At 39.2% G+C, this 17,639-nt stretch overlaps 1 protein-coding gene across 1 annotated transcript in view; it reads right to left on the reverse strand.

Moving 5' to 3' along the window:
- The window catches only part of LOC145390374 (corticotropin-releasing factor receptor 1-like), a 427,528-nt gene that overhangs the window by 272,034 nt on the left and 137,855 nt on the right, over positions 1-17,639 (reverse strand). The window lies entirely within an intron of this gene.

Consider the following 17,639-nt stretch of genomic DNA (forward strand, 5'->3'; position numbering starts at 1 on the left):
ACAGAGTCATGTTTTCTGTCTTATTTGTAACAGCAGACTAGCATTTATTATTTTTACATTATGTACACTGTTCTGTGTCTTAATGATGCACTTTGAACGCTACACATTGTATTATGATGTATTTTATTTTAATCTTACGTCTCTACAGTTATTTTCTTACGTTTGTAAATATAATGTACAACTGTATAATATAACTGTTCACACTAATATGTCTTTAGTGTGTGGTATTCTGTAAAGCAATTGATACAGAGACCCACACTACACTCAGGACACCACGTATTCACATCTCTGCATTTACCTGGGCGTCTCACTGAATTCTTGCACACAACACACCTCCTCTGTTGTTTACTGTCACTTGCATCAACTGGAAGTGGCTCAAGGTGGTGTCATGAGATATATTCTGTTGCCATATCTCCCATTTGTTTCATATAATGGGCCTGCAGAATATGAATGCATTCTGGAACGTCAACTGCCCCTCCTTAATAGAAGTTTGGGAATATTGACCACCCTTTAGGGGTTAAACATCTACCTCCACTTGTCAGCACTACACAGCATCCACATTGGACATGACACCTATTTCCATACCACCTAGCAATGGCTGCTTAAGTATTAAGAGAAAATTCTGTGATACCTCGGATTGCCACCACCGGCAGGGTAGGGCTGGTGGCAAAGGACCCTCATGGTCATAATCAAATGACTGTGCTGTTCGTCAGTGGAGAAGTGCGGGTTCGTCCGAAAAATTTACCACTGTTCGTAGTCTTAGTACGAAACTGAAATCTGCATTTCTTCCTCTAGTCTGTATCCCTTATAGCCCTATTTCTCACAGAAACCAAAATCTTTCCCTCTACTGACTTATCCCTATTTAGTTTTCCTGGTTACTACCTCCATAAGAATTCTGTAACAAGGGGGGCACCTGTTTTTATAGAAAATCTGACAATATTTTAAACTTCATTTAACTTTGATTATTCATTATACAAACTAAATTATCTAAATATAGCCAGATATATTTGTACAGTTTATCACTCATACAATACTTCTTCAGAACCAAGCATATACTACTCCATATCCACACAAATGACCAGCTTTGACCTCATCCATACCACTGACATTACCATTTTGAGTGATTTTAACATCCATAATATAAAATGACTATTGCATTCTGCCAGGACTAACAATACTGGTATAGAATGCAAGAAGTTTGCAAAATCATTTAGTCTCAGGCAATAGGAAAAACAAGCCCAAATATATACCTGATAATCCTGACCAAAGCACCTGTCTCTTAGATCTGTTCCTGTCAAATAATCAAGATCAATACAGATAAGAAGTACTGTCACCGCTTGGACTCTCCGACCACAGTCTCATCAATGCCTCATTAGTCAATTACACCAATTCTCCCTGTTCTGAACCAGTCAGGGTGACTAGATGGCACTTTGATAAGGCAGACTGGGAATGGATGTAGTGATTATCTTCCTAATATTCCATGGCAATCTTTCTTCTCCACTGACATCAATTCTACCCAGTCTCACATTAATGACTTAATACAAGATGGTATGAAATTTTTCATACACTGTCAACAATTTACTAGAAGATCGAACTCCGACGAAAGGTTTGACAGCAATTGTGCCAGAGAAACAACTCAAGAGGCTTTTGCATACAACTTTTACTTAAAATAGAATAAAAGCAATTGAATCTTCAGTAAATTTGAATTTAGTAGACATCAAGCAGAAACAGTATTACATCTTGTTAAATCAAACTTTCTTCACAACCATGCATCCAAGCTATTAAAAAATCCTAATGACAACAGAATATTCTGGTCAACTTTCAGTTCTTTCAGTAACAGAATGAGTCATCACTCATTCCCCCATTAAAATCTGATGGAAACATAAAAAATGACATGCATGGAAAAGTGAACATCTTTGCCAGTAAATCTGACAGAAATTCTACCTTAGAGGAAGTCAGTCAGAATGATCCTGTCCTAGAACTTGACTCTCCCGAAATTGTTCCACTAAAGATTCAGACATGATACGCAAAAGCCATCACAGACAATTTACCAACCGAAAAAGCTCAAGCTCCACATGCAGTTCCTCCAGTCACTTTGTAAAGGTATTCCAGAGAATTTAGTCCTGTTCTAGCTAAATTATTCTGACTATGCAAACTTACTTCTTCATATCCTAACTCTTGGAAAGAAGCCAATATCCACCTGAGTCCGAAAAACGGAAGTTCCTTTAATCCCTCTGATTATGACCAATAGTTATCACATCTTTTCTTGTTATTAGTAAGCACATTGTTAAATGTCTTGAATCTAACAACTTATTCAGTGACAGTCATTTGGTTCTAACCACGATATATCCACTGTTGATACACTCAATCTCTTATATCATCCATCACTCAATTGACGAACATGGAAAAACCCATGCAGTAGCCCCTGGTATTTCTAAAGCTTTCGACAGCGTATGGCACCGTTCACTGTTATCTAAACTTCCTTGCTATGGTCTTTTGTTACACTGATTTCCTCATACATCAGTGACAGATAAGAGTAAGAGTAGATGATGTATATTCCAATTTACACTCGATCAATGCTGGCATGCCATAAGGATCAGTTTTGGCTCCAACCCTGTTCCTTATTCATATTAATGATCTTTCTTTCACCAACAATCCCATTCACTCATATGTAGACGCCTCAACACTTCACAGTCCCTTGATTACACCCATTCACAAAGCACGATATCTCTAACTCCCAACACAGTACAACCATCTCCATTAATCAAGACTTACCTAAGATCCCTGTATGTGGACATATTAATATTGTCTCAGTGCTAGAAAATACAGATCTATACAGTTTACTAATATACAGATACTGCCTGAGTCCTACATTACATTCAATGGAACCGATATTCCTATCTCTAAGATTGTTGAAATTGTTTGTAATTTGCTTAACGACAGTCTCACTTTGTCCTCTCATAACAGATCGTTTGCTGAAACCACTTCAAAGAAACTTGGATTATTGTACAAAGTCAGTAACTTCTTCACTGACCAGCAGTTAATTATAATTTACAAGAGGCTAATGCACTCTCAGCTCGAATATTGCTCACCCTTGTGGAGTGGATGTGGAGAGCTTGCAATAAGATTGCCTGACAAAATTTAGAACAAAGCTATAAGAATAATTAATAACCATGCTGTTAGAAATGAACTACCACACAAGGAAGAAGGAATGTTGCCTACCTTGCATTATTTTACACATTCTTTTCTGGCAAATGCTTGGACGAAATTACATCCACTGTGCCACCTCTCCACGCCTTTCCCTGTGCAACACAGGCTTCTGGTAGCGCTCATGACTGACCTTACGCTCTGCTGTAGTGCAGAGCTTCTGTCTATCATAATTCTTTTATTCCCCGAACTTCTGTTTGGAATTCGCTTCCCTAGAACAGTTTTTACCCCAGCCTTCAACCTACAGCAGTTCACGTCCAACTGTTTCTTTTTTTTTTTTTTTTTTTTTTTTTTTACCACCTGCCTTTAGCAAGGCAGAGTGATAATATTTTTGCCTGTACCTGTGTGTGTGTGTGTGTGTGTGTGTGTGTGTGTGTGTGTGTGTTACCATTATATCTAATGAACGGCTTGGGCTATCAACATGAAACCTTCGGGGGAACAAGATATGGGCAAAATATTGGACAAGTTCGAAAATGGGTACTGTGGGTCAAGGTCAAGGTCACCAAAATAAATGCCAAAAGTCAACTAGTTTTTATCACCCACCTTTAGCACCATTATATCTCATGAATGGCTTGAGCTATCAACAAGAAACCTTCAGGGTATCAAGATTTTGCCAAATCTCGGACAAGTTAGAAAATGGACACTCGGGGTCAAGGTCTAGGTCACCAAAATGGCTGCCAAAGGCCAATGGCCTTTATCGCCTGCCTTTAGCACCATTATCTCATGAACGGCTAGAGCTATCAGCATGAAACCTTTAGGGTATCATGATATGGCCAAAATCTTGGATGAGTTCGGAAATGGGCACTCGGGGTTAAGATCAAAGTCACCAAAATGTCTGCCAAATGCCTGGTGGGCGATTGGCATTCGCCTCCCAAACAATTTTCTTTGATTTATGAATGAAGGACACTTTTAATCTGGTGTATGGATTGTTTAAAAATAATTTGTTTTTCTTTCCTCTGCTTTTTTTTTTTTTTTAATGTGAAAACAATAATGTTTCATTTATCCACAAGTGATGGTGGGACGTTGCCGAATCATTTCTAGTTGAACTCGCTTCGACGTGCCAATGTGACTGGATGACTAATTGTAGCCAAAGGAAAAAACACGCGTTTTGTAATACCATGACACGGAATGACCTGTATTACCATAACCTCACCTAATATGACTCGTACCACCATCACATAATATGAGGTATGCTACTATAATGGCCTAGTGTGATCTGCACTATGTTGTTGTGATACAAGCCGAGGCTCCTCATGACGTGACCCCATTGCAGAATTAAATCTGCCACGTCAGCTGATCCCTCCCAAAGTCTTTTATTGAAGTTATGTTGAATTGTTTCTCTGCGTTATGATAATGAAGTGCAAAAGGTGTGTTGTATTGTAGGGGATTTCACTGCAATGTAGGCAGATTGGATTATTTGAGTTGTATTTTGTGTTAGTATTGTAGCAAGTATGTGTGAAAACCACACCATGTCTGGCTATGGGCACTCATGTCTCTCTGGAATGGGTAGTTTCTGTCAAGCGGGTATCTAATGGTGATTCGTGAAGGATGTTTCTGGTTTTCAGATGGCAGTGGTTGCTATGAGCACATGTTCATAATTGATAAGTGTAATGCTGGGTTTAGGAGGAGGGTTGTGGTTCAGATGCACTGGGTAATGCTGGTAGCTGTTCCTTCGTGTGTGTGTGTGTGTGTGTGTGTGTGTGTGTGTGTGTGTGTGTGTGTGTGTGTGTGTGTGTGTGTGTGTGTGTGTGTGTGTGTGTGTGTGTGTGTGTTGAACGAGATGATGCACCATAAAGCTTTAAAACTGGGATGGGTATTGAGCTGAAACAAATGAACTGTGCCTGTTGTGTTCGTATGACCCTGGATGGAAGTAATCTGATTCTTCATGCAGGTTATCTATACCTGCGATCATCTTTATTATGTTTATTTTTTAAAGTCTGTCCATGTCTGTGTTGGTTAAGACTGGGCACAGGGTGAGTTGACATAACTGATTATTATTCCAGTGAACTATTTGTATACAGTTATCAGGGATTTTATTTGTTGTCCAAATATCTATCTATCTATCTATAGCCCGACGCCCTAATCCCGCAAAGGGTGGCCGCAGACAAAACGCCTCCAAGTCACTCTGTCACCCACCATTTGACTCCCCTCCCCCCAACTCACCCCCCCCTCCCTCATATACCTCTCAACTCCATCCCTCCACCTCATCCTCGGTCTACCCCTCCCTCTCCCTCCCTCCACCTCACCTACATACACCCTCTTAGTCAGTCTTTCATTCTCCATTCTCTCCACATGTCCAAATATGCTGCCTATTATTGTCTTCAGGGCGTTCAGTTTACAAAAATCCTTTGCACTGATGTTTCTCGAATACCGGGAAAAGTTTATGTGTGTGGCCATTGCAGGTCACAGAATTTTGAGCTTATGTACGGTGAGACCGGTTCTTTTGAGAAGGAATCTTGAGGATTCGTTTGGGATTCATGTCTTTCTGGTTTGAGATGGGTAATTGTTCGTGTGGTTTGGTTTCTGTTCTGACAGAGGCAATGTTCTTTAGTAAATGTGATATCAAGTGGGAAAACTGAAACACTACCCCATCTTAAACACTAAGCAGGGATATGCATGACATTCGATGAGGCGTCCTCATGAGGTACGAATAACTCTCCTTGGTTTGTAGTCAAATTGACTCTCCGGTATGAATACACGTGGCCATCAGGTGAAGTAAAAGGATTTCGGGATTTCTGACAGTTAGAATAAAATTGTTAAAGTGTGTACAGGCACTGCTGGAACTTGACTGCTATTGTTGAGGTATGGGCTGTTGTAAAGCTACTGCCAAGTCAGTAGTATAGTAATGTTACTGCAAAGGAATGCGTTACAGGTCGTGAAGAAGGGGCTAATAATGGGGGTGGGAAAACTAAATCAAGTGCAACACCCGTGGATAGTATTCTCAACTTTGAACTTCGGGTTTGGCTGGACACATGGGCTTGTCTATCTGAGAGGAAGTTGATTAATCATTTTTATATCCTAGGGCAGGTAAAACGTTTTTACCAGTGTGTTGAAAGTCAGTCAGTGGGCTGACTGGATGTTTTTCAGAACAAGTCAGAGGTCACAGTCAATGGGATAATTCAAAATTTATCTAGAAACTTTAACTTAAGCAGTTATTATCTGCTTTATCAAACTTGGTAAAAAGGTTGAGGGTTAGGCAGGAACGAAGGCAGTCAGTTCTGAGAACAATCAGTCAAAGGTCAAGGTCACACCTCAAGATCAAATCAACTTAAACAGTATTTATCAAATTTTGAGCAAATTTCGGTCAAGATTTCATGATACTGCAACGGTATGGGATTTGATTTTGAGAAACATCAGTCAAAGGTTTAGGTTACAGGCAAGTTGAACTTAGTTTTGATTCAGTTTGAACCAAACATGTTGGAAGGTTAATAAGGTATACGGTGAATTAATTCGATTGTAAGAGAAACTGGTCAGAGAGACAGGTCACAGAGAAAAGTTTAGAATATATTTGATTCTTATAGATTTGCTTGACGCAGTTGTTCCACTTTCTGATTATCTTTTTCACCCGTGTCTAAAACTTTTTGTATCAGGATTTGTCTGGGTAATGCGTCAAAATTCATGTCTTCTGCTGTTATCGCTATTCCTTAGTGTCTTTTTTTTTTCTAACTGAAACCATTAAGGATGACTACAGTTAATGTGAATAAGTAAGCAGCGTTGAGGTTTGGGAAACCATGTTCGGAGTCAGATACAGAGATGCTGAGAGTAATGTTCTTTAAGACAACCTTACCCTGATTACCCGTCCCCGCCCTGGAGGGGTTTGGAGACGGGTAACGTTTTCACTCGGTTTTTCTGTTAGTTTGTTTCTCTTTCTGTCGGTCTGTTAATAACATTGCGCAAAAACTATAGGTGCGACTTTGACTAAAATTATAGTGATGGTGGGCTATGCCCTTCTGATCATCTGAGTAAATTTGGGGCCAAATTTGGCCAAGGCCCAGGCTGTAGTACCAAAAAATGCAAAATAATAATAATAATAATGCTTTCGCCATAACACCTTTCAAATTCGTCATATCGATATGAAAACAAAACCTAAAGGTACATCTTTCAAATCTGCATCTTTTAACATGCCTCAGTACATCAGGGGGGGTCATCCTCCTGTCAGCGGTAGGGGGGTCAGTGTCAGGTGGGTCAGACCCAAAATTTCAAATGGGCATAAAATCGTCATTTTTCATCCGATTTACTCCTAATTTCATATGTGGCATGTTTGACTAGATATCCTGTTGTGGTTATATGTCAGCACTAAAATACTGCCGGGGACGGGTTTGCTATGCCTTGGCACAGCTTCTTGTTTTACATGGTGTGCAAAAGGCGCAGTATAAATCAGTATGATGCAGATTTTTTTTTTTTTTTTTTTTTTTTTTTAGGCGTGAGAAAATGGATGATAGATTCCTCCTTCCAGATACCAATGATTTAGTTGTTAGTCATGAAGTTGAAACTTTCAGCAAGAAACTTTATTGCTATGGACCCAAGGAGTCCTCAGTGGATGCGGATGTTGGATGATTGGTCTGGGCCTGCTGCGTTTTCTTCTTTTTTTTTTTTTAATCATATTCCTCGACTTGCTATGAGGTGAATGGTTTTGGTTTATGTTTTTCCATTGACTTGTTAAAACTTGAAACTCGCGCAGCAAGCAACGGAGGTTTTGAGGTCCATTGCAGGACCGGCCTATCCCGACCGAAGTGGGGGCGATACAGCCAATGTATCACTACCAAGTGGCTTAGGCTGTCTGGTAGAGACTGTTTGTAGGGTAAGAAGTGCTTGTAAGTGTAACTGTAGTGTTGGAGTGGCTTTGGATGTGTGTGAAGTCTGTGAACCAAGTGTAATCAGCCCGTGCAAGCTGACTGGGTGCAAGCATAGTTTATAGTATGAGACACTGGTTCAATCACAGTAACCCTTGTGTCCGCCAAGCAGTACGTGGCCAGAAGAATGCTCCCAAAGTTTATTACCCCGGCAGGGCGCGAACCCTTTTTCTTCAGTGTACGAAAACACACACTTTACCACTGTACCACAGAGGCTCCATATATATATATATATATATATCTATCTATCTATCTATCTATCCATATATATATATATATATATATATATATATATATATATATATATATATATATATATATATGACAAACTAACCACAGGAGAAATGATAGGAGCGACAGTGAGTACTTTCGTATATTACATCTTCAGACAGAGTGAGACAGAAACGCAAAGGGTAGACGTCTTTTATGCACACCCACAGCAGGCAGTGGCACACAGAACAATGGATGACCTGAATTTTTACCCGCTGCTTAACTTATGGTCACCTGCAGCAGGGACTGGAACACAACAAAGGATGACCTGAATCTAAAAATGCACGTGACATTGTTTTGTACAAATGAATCAGAGACAGTGCCTACAACAGGGGACAACAGTGTTACTAGCCACTTGGAGAGCTTCTATGTCGTAGAGCCTACAGAGCTTGCAATTGGCCAGATGGGGTTGTTTGATTTGTGAGTTTTAATCAAACCATACACATATGGTGCAAAATCCCTCTGCACCATGTATGTATGGTGCAGATGGATTTTCTTTTGGTAAGAAAGTTAAAATCTCTAAATGTCATGTACCCCTACAAATTAGTCAGCTTTGATTTTAAATCATTATTCACAAATGTCCCTGCTGATGATGTTTTAACTTTCCTGCCAAGCATTCTGGGTAGTAACACTGATTGTATTCCCTCTGAAGACATTATCAAGCTAATTAAATTGTGCATTGTGAAATCTTCTTTTACCTTTGAAGGTAAATTTTACACACAAAAATTTGGTATGGCCATGGGTAATCCCCTCTCCCCAGTTCTGGCAAATATTTACATGGAATACTTTGAGAAACATTTACTGACCTCCATAAAGGAGCAAAACATAGTTTGGCTCCGATACGTTGATAATATCCTATGCTTCTGGCCTAACAGTCTTCCCATTAATGAATTTCTCCTACAATTAAATTCGTTAGTTCCATCGATTAAGTTTACTCATGAGATGGAAATGGATAATGAATTGCCATTTTTGGATGTAAAAGTTATCAGGAACCAAAATGTTTTGAAGACTAAGGTATACAGGAAACCTACAAATATTATGTCATATGTGCATTACTATTCAAACCATCATATTAATGTAAAAAGATCTGTGTTCATATCCATGTACCTAAGAGCATATAGAATTTCAGACCCATAATTTTTAGATGATGAACTAAAAATGATTCAGAGTATTGGAAAGAAGCTAAAATATCCACAAAGCACACTAACTTTGGGATACATGGCGTCTGGCAATGAATGAATGAAAAACACTAACTCAGTGCCACAAAACAGCCATGAAACGATTCCTTGAAGGGAAAACTAATAAGCCAGATCGCCAGAACATTCAAAGAACTGTTGTCCTCCCTTTCCACGAAAATTTTCTTGATGTTGTTCACATACTGAGGAAATTCAATGTACAAGTAGTATTCAAATATGAGAACACTATAAAAAAAAAAAAAAAAAACTCATCAAGAACAGCCTTTCAGTAATTCAGGCGTTGTTTACAAAATCCCGTGTAAAAGCTGTAACAAATTTTACATAGGACAATCTGGAAAAGATTTGGAAACTAGAATCTCACAACATAAATACAGTGTAAGGACAGCCCAACAGAGTAGTGGTTTATTTCAGCACAAAGCATCTAGTGATCACCATATTGACTGGACAGGCTCTAAGATTCTAGCAAGATCAAAAAGCTTAGATGAACGAAATGTAATAGAATCTTGTCTAATTTCTGGCACATATGAAAAGAATGTAAACATGAGCTATGGTCATTTTAAGTGTGATAAATTGTTAACTGAATTAATTTTAAAGCAGTATCCCCCAGACTAACAACTGATTGTTCCCTGTCATCTCCTGGTGGTGTAGTCACACCTGTGTGGGACACACCAAGCATTAATCCTCTAGGTCTTAAGTTAAGCAGCAGATTTTATCCCCTCCTCCCTCCCCCTCTCCCCTTCCCCCTTCCCCTCCTCCCCTCCCCATTCCCCCTCCCTCCCACTCCCCTTTCCTCCCCCCTTCCTCCTTTGTCACGTGCATTTTTAGATTCAGGTCATCCTTTGTTGTGTTCCACTCCCTGCTGCAGGTGACCCTAAGTTAAGCCGCAGGTAAAAATTCAGGTCATCCATTGTTCTGTGTGCCACTACCTGCTGCGGGTGTGCATAAAAGACCTCTACCCTTTACGCTTCTGTCTCACTCTGTCTGAAGATGTAATATACGAAAGTACTCACTGTCGCTCCTTTCATTTCTCCTGTGCTTAGTTTGTCATACATATCTTCACGGTGAAGTAAAGTCTCTGCATATATATATATATATATATATATATATATATATATATATATATATATATATATATATATATATATATATATAGCCTATATACTATTACACATAAAATATGGTAGAAAGGTGAGAAGGTGAGATCTGCAACCTCCCCCCCCCCCTCCCTCAGCAAAACATGAATCCTTCTGCTAATGATTTAACGGGCATTCCTGTTGTATCATCATCCACTAAATGCCCAACAACACTGCCTAATGTGGTTATGGGCAGTGTGCCACCGAAAATGAGTAGGCACTGTCTCTGCAAATAAGAGTCCGGGATATTAAACAAACTGAAATCCATGAAGATCTACATATATGAGTACAATGTAAGAATCCTTGCTGAAGATTACAAACTGGATACCTTAATGACTGACTTAGAAAACATTTGTTGGAATACTGTAGGTCTGAGTGAGACCCAGAGAAAAGAAGAAAAATTAATTCATCTTCAAGACAGTAACCACCTATTTTACTACAGAGTTAGTGATGTAGGATTAGTAAATAACTGAAATCTTGTGGAGAACATTTTTAAATTCAGCAGTGTACCTGATAGAATAGCATGGATTGTAATTAGATAAGGAAAAGATACACCCCGAAAGTAATAAAATATATGCACCGACTTCTTAAAGCTCAGATGAAAACTCAGAAAGCTTCAATGACTAGTCTCCCATATTATGGAAGAAAAGACCTGATATACTGTAATCAAGGCAGACTTCAATGCAAATGCCAGCAAAGCGAAAAATCGAGAAGGATCTATGGGAAAAGTCTGGGTGTAAGAAAGGAATGACAGAGGTGAAATGGTGGTAAATTTTGCTGAAATGTATTACATGGAAATAATGAACATATTCTTTCACAACAGAACAGGGAGAAAATGAACGTGGAGAAGTCCAAATGGAGAAACGAAGAATTAAACTGACTTTATCGCAAATAAGAAAATCTATCCATCCATCATCCAATCCTATGTTGTCCCATGAGAAGCGTAGAAGCTCGAGGCTAGGCAAGTTGGTCCTGATATTTAAGATGAGGGTGACCAGCCTCACTCATCGGTGAGTGGCATTATGAGAGCACTAAACCCCAACCATCCCTTGGATATAAACCTAGCAGGCTCAGTCCGATTGGAGCACCTTAATTAACCACTAAACCACCAGGCGCCATAATTTGTTTATATGGTTACCACCCAGCGTAGTAAATGGTTTCCCGGTGTACAGGAAACCATTTGGCTTGTTATTCAGTGTAGAGTCATCCATAGGCAGAAGGAAAAGAAAGAATGAAAGAAAGACAGAAAAGGGAGTGTAAAGTCACCAGAAGGCAGAAGGAAGAGGAAAGAAAGAAGGAAAGCAAGACAGAAGAGGAAGGAAGGAAGAGAGGAAAGGGCAGATATCCAAAGCATCACCACATCGAGTGAGTGGACGGTGAGCGTCCCCACCTACCACCAACAAATTAGAATAACATGATCATAAATGATAGTTATAAATAATGTACAATAGGAAGGGACATCAGAATGGTGGTTTGCACAGTCAGATTAAATTCCAGAAGTGAAAGAATGAACCTAATTGAAAATAAAATAATGTGCATAATAAAAGTAGACGAAAACAAAGCAGCCTTTCACTTAGAAATAACAAACAGATTTCAGGCTTTAAGTTATGCTGAGTGTGGCATTGATAAGTTGAATGATAGACTGACAAAACTGCTAAGAGAATCAACGAAGGTAGTAGGGAATGCCAATACAAAAAAGTCAACAAGTATTCAAGAATGACCCTCGAGCTCATGGAAAGAAGAGAGAAAATGAAAGTATAAACAAAGAAAGATGAAATAGAAAGAACTGAATTACATAAGCCTATCAATAAGAGACAAAGAAAAGAAAAGAGAGAAAAAGCATGGATCAAAGCAAAGAAACCATCACAAAAGGAAAACATCTGAATCCGGTCCGAAGTTCAATGGCACTATGAACTACAAACTGTATAACTGAAAGAAAAAACAGTGAAGTCATTACGTATAGAGATAAGACAGTGAAGAGAGTTTAAGAATTTTACAAGAACTGTATACATCAAAGACAAATGTACCAGCAGTTAACTTTTCAGTTGACACAAATAAAATACCAGAGGTAACACCAGACGAAGTAAATATGTCTCTTAAAAATATGAAAAGAGGGAAGGCCTCAGGAGAAGATAGAACAGTAGCAGATTTATTGTCGGATGCAGGAGTAGAAGTACATAACACGGTCACCCACTGCGTTTAAAAAAGAAGAAAATTTGCTAAATATGGTGTAAGGCAATTGTTATTTTGCTGTACAACGGAGGAACCTCAAAAGATCTTAGTACCTATCGACCCATTAGCTAATTACCAGGTATTTACAAACTCTTCACCAAAATCCTCCCAAACAGAATATCAGCAAATTTGGAATTAACTAACCTCGCGAATAAGCAGGATTCCGAGGCAGATATTCGACTACTAGTCATCTACACACATTGAATCACCTAACTGAGGAAACGACACAATATAATATATCACTGGACTTAGGTTTTATTGATTACGAAATGGCTTTCGACTCAGTGGAGCACATAGAAATTATATATTCATTCCGGGAACAAGGAGTAAATAAGAACTTTGTAAAACCGCTCGAAAAAATATATAAAGAGGGAGCTGCTACAGTTAAATAACATAAAGACTCGGATAAGGTTGAGGGCATGAGTCAGGAAAATACAATTTAACCAAAGTTATTTACAGCATGCCTAGAAAGTATTTTCAGAAACCTACACTGGGAGAACAAAGGAGTAATCATAGATGGAGAAAACTTAAACCATTTAAGATCTCCAAATGACATTGTCCTAATCTCAGGAACAGTAGGGACAATGCAAAAAATGTTAAATGACCTTCACAGGGAAAGTCTGAAAGCAATGCTAAAGATGAACCAGAGTAAAACTGATTAATCCAAATACACCAAAGAGCGTTATCAGAATAAACGAAGAAATTCTTGAAAAAGTCGAGGAGTACAGTTACTTAAATACTGAAATTAGCTAAAGACCATTATGGCGAAATAAAAAGACGCATTACTATTGGATGGAAAGCCTTTGGTAAACACAGAGACATCATGAAAAGTATTATACCAGAATACATGTAACAAAAAATATATAATGAATGTATAATCCCAGCTATAACTCATGGTTGGAGACCTTGAAAATGACGATATCGATGGAAAATCAACTGTCCGTTCTCAAAGAACAATGGAAAGGTCAATGTTGGGAAAATCTTTAGGAGACAGGGGAAAAAAAAAACTTGGGTGAGAAAGCAGACTAAAGTCAAAGACATTATAGCAGTTATAAGAGAACAGACATGGAGGTGGGCAGATCATGTAGCAAGAATAATGGATAATTAATGGAGCAAGAGGCTGGGTATCTGAACTCCAAGAGATTGTTAGCGTAGCAGGAGGGGCAGAGATAAGATAGAGAAGTTTGCAGGCAAAACGTGCGCGAGACTGGCTCAGTCAAGGATTTCGTGAAGGCTAGGGAAGGCCTTTGGTCAGAAGCTGATTTCCAATGGCTGCTGTTTATATATATATACGGTATATATATATATATATATATATATATATATATATATATATATATATATACAGTATATATATATATATATATATATATATATATATATATATATATATATATATATATATATATTTTGTGTGTGTGTGTGTGTGTGTGTGTGTGTGTGTGGTACGTGGGGGTGCTCACCATCCACTCACTCGATGTAGTACTGCTCTCGGATGTCTGCCCTTTCTTCTCCAACCTTCTTTCCTTCCATTCTCTTCTGTCTTTCTTTCCTTCATTCTTTCCTTGTCCTTCAGCCTACGGGTGACTTTACATTCCCTCTTCTGTCTTTTTTTCCTTCATTCTTTCCACTTCCATCAGCCTGTGGGTGACTCTACACTGAGTGACAAGCCAAATGGTTTCCTGTGCACCAGGAAACCATTTACTGCGCTGGTGGTAACCATATAACCAAATTTTGGCGCCTGGTGGTTTAGTGAGTAATTATTGCGCTCCAATCGGATAGAGCCAGTGAAGGTTTATATCCAAGGAATGGTTGGGGTTGATTGCTCATTTAATGCCACTCAGGGATGAGTGAGGCTGGTCACTCTCATCTTAAATGTCAGGACCAACCGCCTAGTCCCGGGCTCCTACGCTCCTCATGGGGCAATGCAGGATTAGATGATGGATGGATGGATGGATGAATGGATATATATATATATATATATATATATATATATATATATATATATATATATATATATGAGCCTCTGTGGTACAGTGGTAGAGTTGCGTTTCGCACGCTGGTGAGCACGGCTTCACCTCCCGCCAGAGTTATAATAACTTTGGGAAGCGTTCACCAAGCCACTTGCTACTTTGGCGGACACAAGGGGTGCTGTGGTCGAACCAGTGTCGCATACTAGTATGCTTGCACCCAGTCGGCTTAAGGCGGGCCGATTACACTTGGTTCACAGACTACACACACATCCAAAGCCACTACAACAGTACAGTCACATTTACAAGCACTTCTCACCCTACATACATAGTCTCTACCAGACAGCCTAAGCCAACATAGTCTCTACCAGACAGCCTAAGCCAACATAGTCTCTACCAGACAGCCTAAGCCACTGGGTAGAGATACATTGGCTGTATCGTCCCTGCTTCGGTAGGGATAGGCCGGTTCTGCCGTGGACCTCAACGGCTGATGATATATATATATATATATATATATATATATATATATATATATATATATATATATATATATATATATAATGTTATTTCTGTTATGCTTTCACTGAGTATTTACAGGGCCGGATTACCAGCAATAGGCAAAATGGGCAACTGCCTACCAGGCCACGGCCTGTAATAGGCCTTCCAGACTTCCAGAGTGGAGTAAATATACGCTTTGGACGTCCAAATAAGGACCATCACCCATCAGGCCATAAAAAAGGCCATTATAGGTCATGCCCAACTTTCACTGGAAATAACACGAAAAAGAGATCTATATGTTGCAGGCCAACCGTCTGCGTTGCCAACCAGGCCACAGCATAGTTAAACCGGCCCTAGGTATGTGGCGCTCTGTTTGATATTTATAATGATGTGTGAATGGGATGCCTTTGTAGATGAGGGTGAGGTGGCCACCCCCTTCCCTGTTGTTTGTTGTGTCTATGGGTAGTATATGTGATGTGTGAAGTGTTGGACCAGTTCGTGAGTTTCGTGACGTATTGATGCTATATTAAGTTTGAGTGTGGGTAGAAAATTGTGTGGTTTTGCGATGTTTGTGTTAATGCCTTTGATAGTGTGTCATCGTTATCGTATATATTTTTTTTGTCTTACATGTGTGGTCTTTTTTTGAGTTGTGTGTCGGGTGTGCATAAATGTGTGTGTTTTGTCTACTACTGGAGCCACTTCTCCAATTTGAGGTGTTGTGCTTTAGTTATGGTATGGCAGACCAGGGTCTCCGAGATTTAGCCATCTTTTACAGCGGGTGCACTCGACGTGCCATTGTCTGTGTGTATGTTCAGTGCAACTGGTTTAAGTGTGTTTGTGTGGTCCAAGATTGATTTCCGTGTCTTCGGCTAGGAGGCTGTGAGATAGACTTTCCGGCTGAAGTAACTGCAGACCCTCTATCAGAAAAAAATAAAATAAAATAAAAAAACTATCTCCCGGGTCGCAACAATGCGTCTTTGTTGTACAGCATTTCCTTCTTTTGGGGTGGAGGGTATGAGGAGATGATGAGGGCTGTCTGTTGGCCCAGGCAATTTCTCCATTTCTCCATTTCTGGGCTGATTTCTCGTCCAAGCAGTTTTCACATTTTCACTCTCCAGCAGCGAGATGCACTATGACGTGACTTAAATTAACCTGCACTACCATGACCTAGCGTATCTCCAGCACTGATCTCGTCTAATGTAACCTGCGCTACCATGATCTGACAAAGGTAGACTTCTAACACCATGATCAATTGTAGTGGCATCTGTACTACCACAGCCTGACTTAGTGTGACCTGTACTACTATGATCTGACAGTAAGACACACACAGCATTGATCTGTGCTAGTATGGCCTGTACTACAATCTAGTGTGACCTATACAGCCTTCTTCTGATATTTTGTGACCAAGGCTGCGTTGCACCACCGTCTCGCAACGATGCTAGACGTTTCGAGGGTAAAAATGTGGGGGCTGTCGAGATACCCCTGTCATGGTAGGAACTAACTGGAGAGGTGGGTCTCTCTGGTGATATCTGACAACTATAAATCGTTTTGATCCTGCTCGTGTTCACTAAAGTAAATATTTCATTGTACCCAGAGGTTGTAAACATAGTCTGAATAGCAACAGGATACTAATGAAATACTCTTAAAATTATCATCATCAATTCTATTAAGTAATAAGTTTTCGCATAATGAAAAGAAAGACACTACGAAACTAAGAAACACTCAGAGATCGCGTACCTCCGCCAATGCCATTGCCATTAAAAGGATCCGGAAACGTATCCGTGGAGATATTGTGTGGAATACATAGGATCCGGATCGCCCCCAAATTTAATCAATTGCTCCTTGACCCATGGCGCACTCTTCCACAATATATATATATATATATATATATATATATATATATATATATATATATATATATATATATATATATATATATATATATATATATATATATATATATATATATATATATATATATATATATATATATATATTCATTGAGAACGTTTGGAGATATTACATATAGGATGCGGATCCGGATCCTTCCCCAAATTTAATCAATTTTTTCATGGCCCAAGGCACACTCTTCCACAAAATTTCAATGAAATTCAGTGAGAACTTTTGGACATTCGTATGGACAAACAAGAAAACAGACAAACACAGGTGAATACATAAGCTCCTCCAACTTCGTTGGCGAAGGAAATTATGCGTAGGTGTTAGGAATTTGTTACAGTCTTCTTCTCGCGAAGATCATTCTTCTGTGTTCCTTGCTTCTGG

Source organism: Coenobita brevimanus, chromosome 14, assembly GCF_032717465.1.
Source record: "Coenobita brevimanus isolate Jiangsu-jjx chromosome 14, ASM3271746v2, whole genome shotgun sequence".
NCBI classification, from domain to species: domain Eukaryota; kingdom Metazoa; phylum Arthropoda; class Malacostraca; order Decapoda; family Coenobitidae; genus Coenobita; species Coenobita brevimanus.